Below are 11,509 nucleotides of genomic sequence, written 5' to 3'. Positions count from 1 at the left end.
TCACTAAAATTGTGTTTGATTTTTTGTTTTTTTGTTTTTGTTTTTTTTTTTTTTTTGGTTTTTTTGAAACGGGGTCTTACTATGTAGTTGAGACTGACCTGGAACTCATTATGTAGGCCCAGGCTGGTCTTGAACTCACAGCGATCCTCCTGCCTCAGCCTCCCGAGTGCTGGGATTAGAGGCATGCGCCACCACACCTGGCTCTGTGTTTCTGTTTTTGAGTAGTCTGTTCTTTTTACTGTTTGTAATAGTCTCTCAGATTTCTCTGAAGATACCTTATGAATATTTTAAAGCTTTCTCTTGTTCCCTTGGTTATCCTTGTTTTCTCAAGGTCATTGTTCCCGTTTCCTTTTTTTTAATTTAAAAAACATTCAAGCTAACATTTAAGTTGAAAGACTAGTACAATGGATACTCATATATCCTTCTTTTGTGTAACATGTGTCCTTTTCCAAACCATCCCTAGCTAGCATTTTGCCACATTTGCCTTTTCTCTCTTCTGAGTTTTTTTCTGAATCTATTAATTCCAGTTATTTCCTTGCTCTCTTTTAACCTAGAACAGTACCCACCCCATCCCTGTCCACCAACCCCGTAGTGATACTTTGGTGGTGTTCACAGTGTCACCTTTTGAAGAACACAGGCTATCTTGTGACAAGTTATCCATTCTAGATTTATCTGATTGTGCTGAACTGCTTAAATATTTCTCCTCAGATAATTGTGTGTGTTTAAGATTGTATCCCAGACGGAAGCAGGTGTTTCTCCATGAGTGGTTCAACTGAGATAGCCACAGCAGGCTTATCTGCGTCATGCTGGGTCCTGTTCAGGTCGTCACATTGACAGACACATGCGTCCATCCGCCCTTCACTGGGGCTGTTGATGTTGAGGACCCGGCCAAGGGCTTGCTTTATCTACTTCCTTTCCCCTTGCACCTCATCAGCCACCTTTGAGAGAAAATTTAAAACTGTGTGAATGTTCTGTTCCTCTTCGAGCTATCTCCCATAGATTTAACACTTGTTGTTCTGAATCAGACTTTATGTTGCAGGGTGTAAAATGGTGATTTTTAAATTTTACAAAACCCTTCCACATTTATCAGCTCTGGCTTAACAAGATGTTCCAGGTCCAACTTGTGCCCGCACATCCTGGTCCCGGAATCAGCCATTTTCTGGGGACTGTGGTTCTTTTTAGCAGTTGCCTTTATTTTTGAAGGGTGCTTTGACTGGATGTTCATTATAGATTGGCAGCTCCCTTCTCCTTTTAATTCTTTTGAAGAGGTTACTCTCTTTTTTCTGGCTTTCCATATTTGTGATGAGAAGTTGGCATTTTGTCATTGTTTCATTAATTTTTTCCCAGTGTTTCATTTTTTTTCTCTCACTGCTTTTGAAAGATTTTCCTGTTGATTGGTGGTTGTTGGCACTTGAACTTCTTTGACTTATGAGGTGATATTTTGTTCATTTCTTTGAAAATCTTTCAGCCATTATTTCTTCAAACACATTTTCCTCCCACAATACCTCGCTGCTCCTCCTGGGACTCCAATTACACACGTGTAAACTTCCGTTTACACGTTCCGCAGGTCGCCAAGCCTGTGTCCATTTTTCTCTATCTTTTGTTTCTTCTGTGTTGCACTTGGGATAGTTCTGTTGCCCTACCATGAGATTCACTGGATCTTTTTCCTTATAGTGTTCAATTTTTCCTTAAGCTCATTCAGTAAAATTTTCTCTTCCCATTTTAGGATTTTCATCTGATCTTTTTTTTTTCATAATTTCCATTCAACTACCACATTTCCCCATTTGCGCACTCACTATGTTCAGTTTTTCTCTCTAAGTCCTTAAATATGTTAATTTCTGAAATGGCTTAACATTTTCCACTTCTTTGCAGACTTTGATGAACTTACTTCTTATGAACTGTTTTTGTTCATTTCAATCCACATATTTAAAAAAACATCTTTTGTGTTATTTAATCTCTTCAAATAATTCCCATTGGATATTATATCACAGTTTTCATTTTTTACTTTTACTGTTACTAATTTGTTGGTACCGGGGATCGAACTTGGGTCCTCGAGCTTGTGAGGCAGGTGGCGGCACCACTGAGCTAAATCCCTGGCCCTCGATTTGTTTACTTAAACGTGTATTTTATTTTCCTGATCCTTCAATAACAAGTGTTTCTTGGTGGAGGAGGCAAGCATTTAAGTAGCTAAGAGTATTAGTTCAAGAATGCTTCTGCTAGTGCAGTAAAATCTTTAGCAGCTGGTGCTTGTAAGAGAGAGGTTGGTATCTTCTGACTCTGATTCCCTGGCCTTTCTCCAGTGCCCCAGCTTTCCACCGTCTCGTTCTCTTCTGTCCTTCACATCCCAGCCACAAATAACGCCTCTCCCACGTGCTGCCATCTTCTTCCCACTGGCCCCCGCTTCCGTGCAGGCTGCACTGTGCTCCAGACCCAGCTTTGATGTTCTGTGTTTAATGTACCCTCTTACATAGGAGTGAAAGTTGCAGAATCCCTGGCTTGTAGTTTGATATAGCTACGGATTGCATGTGAGTTAAGTTGCTCTCTGTTCATTTTATGAATTCTGTAGCTTAGATGAAAAGATTTGGATATAGACAGTTATCATCATCCGGTGGGAACCCAGCAGGATAATTAAAAAAGTCTTGGCTGTATTTCTCTTGGGTTCTTTACGCAGATGTCCAGTGCTGCTTGGGTGGCTGCTTACATTTGAGTGTGTGTTACTAACAGGCTCCTAGGAGCCTTGTGTGTGTGGCAGGGTGGGGTGGGGGTGGGCTTGCTTAGGGCGATCATGCAGGAGCTGGCTCTTCTGTGGGGACCCACTCATTTCCCCCGGGGGAAAAGCTCCCTGCTTCTCTCTGGAGCCTCAGTGGCTGCTTTTGCCCACAAGGCAAAAGGACTCTTCCCTGGGGAGAAGGGGGATCCCTTATCCAACACACGCTTTCAGTTCTCAACCTGTTTTCAGCCCTGAGTCTCTCTTTCTATCCACTGTGCTATACCTGCTTTCTTAGAGGCCCGAGCCTCCCTGACAGGCTGTGAGGGAACTTCTTTCTCTATTAAAAACAAAACAAACGAAACAAAAACCTGGCCGGGAATTCAGCTCAGTGGCACTGTGCCTGCTTTGCAAGTGCAAGGTCCTGAGTTAGATCCATGGTATCAAACAACAACAACAACCACCTAAAACAGAACCCCTTGGGCCGGTACTTTCATCTGCAGCTTCCTTCATATTACAACTTAAGCTATTTTCCTCCTTTTGCTTTCTGTCTTCCAGAATTTTATCAAAATCTCACATCTGTTGGTGGCCCTGCTCTCAGTCTCTTGTGGCTATAGTTATCAGTTTTTATTTTTTCACTTTAATTTTAGTGAGGAAGCGGGAGGGAAGAGAAGTCAACAGATGGTAATTTTGCCATCTTTAATTAGAAAATCCAGGCTGGGTATGAAAGCACGTACCTGTAGCCCAGCACTCAGGGGCGTGAGGCAGGAGGAGGATCGCCACGGGTTTGGAGGCCAGACTGGGCTACATAGTGAGTTCAAGGCCAGCCTGCACTGCATAGTGAGGCCCTGCCTCAAAAAGCCAACCAGCTTGGGCTGGGGATTTGGCTCGGGGCTTCTGCTGCCTGCCTTGCAAGTGCATAAGGCCTGAGTTTGATCCCCTGTACAATACAAAAAAAAAAAGAAGAAGAAAACCAACCAGTTGGAGAGAGAAAGGAAGGGACAAGAAAAAAAAAAAGAAAATAGAAGGAAAAAATGGAAACAAAGCTTCTGTATACAGAGAGGGGAGGGAGTTGTAGGGGGATGGGATAAAATAAAATAAAATTTATTTAAAAACAAACCAGCCAACCAACAAAACAAAAAAATAAACAAAAAATATAAATTCTTTCTCTTGGACTTTTGAGTGTTTTAAAGAAAATCTGAGAGGGCCGGGGATGTAGCTCAGTGGTACCGCCTGCCTCACAAATGCAAGGACCCGAGTTCGATCCCCAATACCAATAAATAAATTAAATAATAAAGAAAATCTGCGGGCCGGGGATTTATCTCAGTGGTTCTGCCAACGGCCTCACAAATGCAAGGTCCTGAGTTTGATCCCCGGTACAAAAATAAATAAATAAAATAAAATAAAATCTGCCCTATTAGTAAAGGAAAGAGGTGGCAGTGGATCAGAGCCTGACCGTCACTCCTGGGCCCAGGAGGCTCCTGTGCCCGTCCCTGGAGCTGAGAGATCTGCTTAAGGCTCACAGTGGGACCCAGGGTGGGGACGGAAGCTTCTGCCTCTGTGGCTCTGCGTTCTACACGCTTCTGAAAAGCATCATTATCACAGCAAGGGTGAATTTGTGTGCTCCACTGAACGTCTCTGCCTGGTATGGGACCCACCCACCAGTCTGGATTTGATGTTAACCCTCTCTCTCTTCAGAACCAGCTCAGTTCCCTTGAGTGAGTGGTTCTGGCTTCTTCTTTTTCCCCCCTGGAACACAGGTTAAAGCCCCTGCATGCTCTGCTCATAAACTCACAGAATTATTGAGAAAAGAAATTCCAGACACACGAAGAAAAACAGAGGCAAACACGTGGCTGGGATTGTGGCACAGACTCTGAGTCCGTCTGCAGTCACCTCCAGTCTTGGCGGAGCCCAGCCCGCTGTGTTTGGCTTGGCTGGGAGAGCAGGTGAGTCAGCCAACCAGGACTGCTTTGTTGAGTAGAAAGAGCCTGTGTCCCAGGCCTTGCCCTGAAACCTACCCACACCCCTCATGGGGCCTGAGGCTTCACTGATTTGCATCGGCTGCATCCCTGGGCACTGTAGCCTGGAGTCTCTCAGGGAAAAATGTGTGGTGTGGTTCCAAGCATCCTTCCCCTGGGCGTCAGCCCAGTGAACTTTACTTTCTTGGCTAATGGAATAGTGAGGACACCACTTGTGTGACATTGGGAAGGTCGTTCTTTTTCACCAGAGTACTTACCCAGTCTTGCTGTTGTAGCCCAGGCTGAATTCAAACTTTTGATCCTCCTTCCTGGCCTCCCAAGGGCTGGAATTTCAGGCATGCACCACCTCCGGGCACAGAGCTCTAGGCCTGGCTCTGGGGTGTGGGCCATGTCCCTGGGCTTCTTGTCTTTGTGTATTCCAGGTTCTCCTCCCCTTGACCCAAGTAGTAGAAAATTATCTCTCCTACTTCCAAAATTTGCACAGCATAAGGGAGATATAAGAATAGGACATGTTTTGGAACTTGAAAGGCAGGAGGGTCACAAATTCAAGGCCAACTGGGGCAACTTAGTGACTTAGTTAGACCTTGTCTCAAAGTGGAAAATAAAGAACGGATGGGGACATAGCTGAGTGGAAAGGCCCTGGGTTTAGTCCTCAGTACTGGGAGAAACAAATGAACAACAACAAAAAAGACCCACAACCCAGCCAGCCAGGATTTAGCCATTACCTTTCAGGAGTTATCTATTCTTGCTGTGTCCTAGTGTCTACATCTATACAATATGATAGAAATAATAGTTATCTTGCAAGATTGTGTGGACAAAGTCAAAGCAGATGGCATTTTGTACGTGCCAGTGTATTGGCCATTGTTATGAATGAATCCCAGCTTCTTAGTGAATTTCTCAAGGATCATGTTATGTTAGCTAAACGATACTTCTAACACACAGCTCCCTAAGGTGGAGTAGCTGATGGCTCCCAGATGAACTGGAGACCCAATCAGTGCTCAAGACCCACCCACCTTATATTAATGGCTACTCATGTCTGCCAGGCTCTGTTCTAGGCACCAGGAATGCGTCACAACCTGAGGGAGCATGTATTTTAGTGAGGGTAATGTATCATAAAAATAAGTTACATAGTTTGTTAGGCATTGGTAAATACTATTAAAAAATAGCGGAGAGTGAGGGAGATTGAAAATATCGGAGGAGGGGTTGTGCAGCTTGAGAAAAGGTAGTCAGGGAAGGCCTTGTTGAGAATATGATTTTAGAATCAAGATTTGAAAGACGCACGAGGGAGAGGTGAGTTAACTGGGAGAAGCTATTCCTATACAAAGGCCCAGAGGTAGGTGCAGATGGGGAATATTTGAGAAAATAAGGAGGCCTACGTGGCTGAAATGAATTAATTGAGTGAGAGATAATGAGAGGCCATAACTGAAGGCCTATAGGCTCATTGAAATGACTGGCTTGTTCACTTATTTTGTGGTTGACTGCTTACTTCCTAAAATAAATTATTCCTGGGGGTGGAGGAGCAAAGGGAAGAGGATGTAAAAAAAATTAAGATGTGTTATGTACATGTTCTGGCTCCTAGTGTGAATGCACTCATTATACACTGCAAATGCGTACTCCTAAAATAAACACTAACAATACAGAAGTGATTTCTTGGGTGACACACTCAGGTTTAATAGGTCAGGGATCAAATTCTGTGGAACCAATCCAAAATCTGCCGAATCATTTTGCAGTCCCTTCCTACACGTATCTTGTATTTCTTCCTCTTGCCTGGTTGCTCTGGTTGAAGTTTTGAGCATTATATAAAAGAGGAGGGCAGGGGATTTAGCTCGGTGGTGCCATACCGGTCTCAAAAGTACAAGGTCTTGAGTTCAGTCAGTACTGGGATAAATAAATAAATAAATAAATAAAAAGTAGGGGTGACAGTGGACGTGCTTGTCTATTTTCTGATTTTAGAGGAAAGACTTTTAGTTTTTCTCCATTTAATAAGATTTTGATAGTAGGTTTGGTTTCTTTAGGGTTTTTTGAATCATAAATGAATGTTGGCTATTTAGACCTACACTTTTAGGAACTTATTTCAAGTATTCCCTTTCCCTGCTGTCTTCATTTTCATGGAGCCCTTCTCTTGGACTGGATCTCCGTTTTCCTTCTCGTTCCCTTAATCTGCTAGAGAAGAACGACCCCCCCACCTTATCCCACGTCCTCACCACCCTCCTTTAACCCACCCCTGCCTCCCCTCAGCCCTGATCCTTCAGAGGAGACTGCTCAAAGATCACCAGCGACTCCCAGCTGCCGCCTGATGGCTCCTGGCCAGTCTTGACCCTAGAGGAGTCCGCTGTCCGCGGCACCCTTGACCACTCCTTTATTAGGAGCAGTTCTCGACTCCGCCCCTACATGGAGCTCTTCCGGTTTTTCCTGCCCTGGAAAGGTGACTTCTCCCAGGAGTCCCATTGGTGTCTCTCTTCTCGCTGTGCACGTTCTCTCCGGACAATCGTGTCCACTCTCATCACTTCAGCTTTTCCCTTTGTATTTCCCAGACCTCGAGCTCTACTCCTGTATTTTAGAACCGTATTCCCAGCAGTTTTCTGGGCACTTCTATATGGAAAAGCAGTCAACATTTAAAGTGGTAACCAAAGAATGACTATCATTTTTCTATATGGGGGTTGTGCATTATGCAGATTTGAAGTATTTTATATTTTTATTGTAATGATAAGAAAATCAAGCAAATCTGTTTTCTTGCTAAAACAACCACACGACACACACATCTATAGTGCTGAATGGTGAGCGGAGTGGGCAAGCATTCAACACCCTGGCGATAGCACCACTGAGCTAAATCCCTACCCCCTCTTTTGAGAGAGGGTCTCATTATGTTCGAGGCTGGCCTCGAACTTATGGCCATCCTCCTGCCTCAGCCTCTTGAGTGCCGGGGTTACGGACATATGCCATCCTGTGTGGCCCTGTATCTGAATCTTAATCGCTTTGATCTCTTCCACTTCATGCTGTTCTCTTGGCAAAATTACACCCCGGTTAAATAAATATGACCCCTCGCCGATTTCACCTATGTTCTCATGCATCTAAATTGGATGGAGAAAATACACAAAATTCCCAAGTGTTTTCCTACTAAACTCATGGCCCTGAATTTCAAGTACACTTTGAATGTGGCCCGGCTATGTGCTAAACTTCCTAATCCTTTCATTTTCCTTGTAGTCCTAGATAGCTGTTTCTCACCTATTTTCCCTTCGAATCTCCGACTGTTTTGCTGTCATCTTTGTTACTTGTCATCTTGCTTCCTATTTACTGAGGAAATGAAACCCAGCAAAAGATAACGGTCCTGGATTCACACCATCAACCACACCATCCCATTTAAGAGCAGCTGTGCCAGTGATCTCTGTGTTACCTCATTTGACTAGAGAATAATCACCTATGCCCCAATCTGAAGCCAACCTCACCCATACAGAATTTCTCCATCTTACATCACCGTTTTCCCTTTCTACAGAGTCTTTCCCATTAACATTTACTCATACTACTGTTTCCTCACAGAAAAAACAAAACAAAACTGATGACAGGATCCTTTATAGCGAAGACCCCAAAATTCCACCAAAAGACTCCTGGAACTAATAGCAAATTCAGCAAGGTGGCAGAATACAAAATTAATATATAAAAATCTATAGTGTTCCTGTATACGAGTGATAGAAAGTAAAGAGGAAAAAACTAAGAAAATAATATCATTCATGGTGGCTTTAAGAAAAGTCAAACACTTAGGAATTATTCTAGCAAAGGAAGTGAAATCTCTCTATAACAAAAGCTATAGTACTCTCGAAAAGGAGATTGAAGAGGACATCAGAAAATGGAAAGATATCACCTGTTCCTGGATAGGCAGAACAAATATTGTCAATATGTCCATACTTCCAAAATTGATATATAGATTTAATACAGTCCCAATCAAAATACCAATAGCTTTCCTCACAGAACTGGAGAAAGCAATCCTAAAATTCGTATGGAACAGAAAAGACCTAGAATAGTAATTCTGGGTACAAAGAGCAAAGCAAGAGGCATCATAATCCCAGCCTTAAAGTTACATTATAAACCTACCGTGATTAAAAACAAAAACAAAAAGAACATCATGGTATGGGCACAAAAAACAGACACGAGGATCAATGGGACAGAGCAGTAGATACCAAAACAACCCTGAACACAGCGATTTGATCTTTGAAAAGGGGTCAAAAACATACACTGGAGGAAAGACAGCTTCTTTAACGAAGGATGCTTGGAAAATGTTATCCACATGCAGAAGACTGACTGTAGACCCACATCTCTCACCATTAGTAAACTAAGATCAAATGGGATCAAAATATAAATATTAAAATAGAAGCACTTAATCTGTTGGAAGATAAAATGGCAAATTATTTTTTCACTCCCTTCCTCTCCCCTCCATTTCTTGGTCTCTTTTCCATTTGCAAAGGACTGACCTTCCTATTTCCTATTATCTATCTTTTTTTTTTTTTTTAACCAGGGATCAAACTCGGGACTTTGTGCTTGTGAGGCAGGAGGCGGACACTGAGCTAATTCCCTGGCTATCTTTTATTTTGCTCTTTAGTTCATTTATATTTTGGGTTTCTCATAGAAGAGAAGCCATGGGAGGTGTTTGCTCTGTGTCCCTAACATCATGGTCTCAAGGTGCACCCATTTCCACACAGATGACAGATTTGTACTCCGTTGTGTACACCACACAGCCTCACCAGCACGTGTTGTTCCTGGACTTCTTCATGACAGCCATTCTTTCTGGGCTAGGATGGAATCTCAGTGTTGATTAAATTTGCATTTCTCTAATGGAGGGATGTTGAGCATTTCTTCATGTATTTATTGGCCATTTGTACTTCCGTGAAATGTTTGTCCTTTTGAATTGTCCATTTTTTTGATTGGATCTTTTATTTTGGGAATTCTTTTTTTTTTTTGGTACCAAGAATCGAACTCGGATCCTTGCACTTGCTCGGCAGGCCACCGAACCACTGAGCTAAATCCCCGGCCCTATTTTGGGAATTCTTTATGTATTCCAGATATTAGTCCTTTGCCTGAGGAAAGTGGGCACAATTTTTTCCCCATTTTGTAGGTTTTCTTTTTACTCTGATGGTGTGGGGTTTTTTTCTGTGCAAAAGGTTTTTAGTTTGATATGATCCCATTTGTTGATTCTTGGTATCTTTTATGTGCATCTGGGGTTCTGTTCAGAAAGTCACTGCCTATGCCTGTGACTTCTAGAGTTTTACCTCCTCTTATCTTCCATCAGGTGAACTGTTTCTGTTTTAACATTTAGTTCTTTGATTCATTTTGATTTCAGTTTAGTGCATGGTGAAAGATATAGGTGTAGATTCAATCTTCTGTATGTGGAAACCAGTTTTTCCACACTAGGTATTAAAGATCTTTCCTCCAGTGTATGTTTTTGGTCCTTTTGTCAAAGACCAAATAGTTGAGTGTACTTGGGGTTGTTTCTTCACTGACTGTTCTGTTTCATTGATTCTCATGTCTTTCTTTTTTTTTTAATCACAATAGCTTTGTAATTTGAAAGTCTGGGATTGTAACACCTCCTGCTTTGCTCTTTTTACCCAGAATTGCAATTCTAGGTTTCTTCTGGTTCCATATGAATTTTAGGGTTGCTTTCTCCAGGTCTGTGAAGGATACTGTTGGGAATTTGATTGGGATTGTATTCAATCTGTATATCAACTTTGGAAATATGGCCATTTTGACTATTTGTTCTGGCTACCCAGGGACGGGGAATGTCTTTCCGTTTTCTGATGTTTACTTTGAGTTCCTTTTTCAAAGTGCTGTAGTTTTTGTTGTAGAACTCTTTCATTTCTCTGATTAGGTTAATTTCTATGTATTTAATTTTTCTTGGTGCTTTTGTGATTGATATTTCTTTTCCTAACATTTTTCTCAGTAGGTCCTAATGTGTATAGGAATGCTATTGATTTTTTTTGTGTGTGTTGAGTTTGTATCTGGGTACATTACTGAATTTGGTCATTAATTATAGGAGTCTTTTGGTGAAGTTTTTGGGTCTTCTACATACTCATGTCATCTGCAAATAATGATAATTTGACTCCTTTCTTTCCTATACATATCCCTTTTATTTCTTTTTCTTACCTTACCGATCTTGCTAATGTTTCTAGTACTATGTAGAACAGTAGTGATGATAGTGGTCATCCTTCTCTTGTTCTTGATTTTATATATTGTGTTAGGTTTGTAACAAAGGCTTTTTTCAGGTGGAGATAAGGCCTTTCTATAGGTATTTTCTTCAGTGTTTATTTTTTTAAAAAAAATCATGCAGTGATGTTGCATTTTGTCAAATGCCGTTTCTGCACTGTTTGAAATGATCAGGTGATTTTTGTCCTTGCTTCTGTTTGGGTGATGTGTATATTTATTCACTTGTGTATGTTGAACAATCCTTGCATCCCAGGGACGAAGTTTACTTGGTCATAATGTATGACCTTTTTGTTGAATCATTGCATTTTGTTTGTCAGTATCTTGGTGGGGAGTTTTGTATCTATATTTATTAAAACGTTTAGTCTACAGTTCTCTTTTTTGGTTGGATCCTTGCACACTTTTGGAATCAGGGTAATGGTTCCTTGCAGGAATGACTTTGGGAATACTCCTTCCCTTTCACTTTTATTAAAGAGCTTGAGGAGTATTGGTGTTTGAAATTCCCTGAAGTTGTAGAACTCAGCAGTGAACCCATCCAGGCCTGGGCTTTACTTTGCTGGTAATTTAAAAAAAGTTATTGCTTCAATTTCATTGCCTGTTATTGGATTATTCAGGTTCTTTTTTTTTTTTTTTT

Source organism: Fukomys damarensis, unplaced genomic scaffold (genome assembly GCF_012274545.1).
Source record: "Fukomys damarensis isolate Sample0158 unplaced genomic scaffold, DMR_v1.0_HiC HiC_scaffold_12, whole genome shotgun sequence".
NCBI classification, from domain to species: Eukaryota; Metazoa; Chordata; class Mammalia; order Rodentia; family Bathyergidae; genus Fukomys; species Fukomys damarensis.
Note: the sequence above shows the minus strand (reverse complement) of the source record.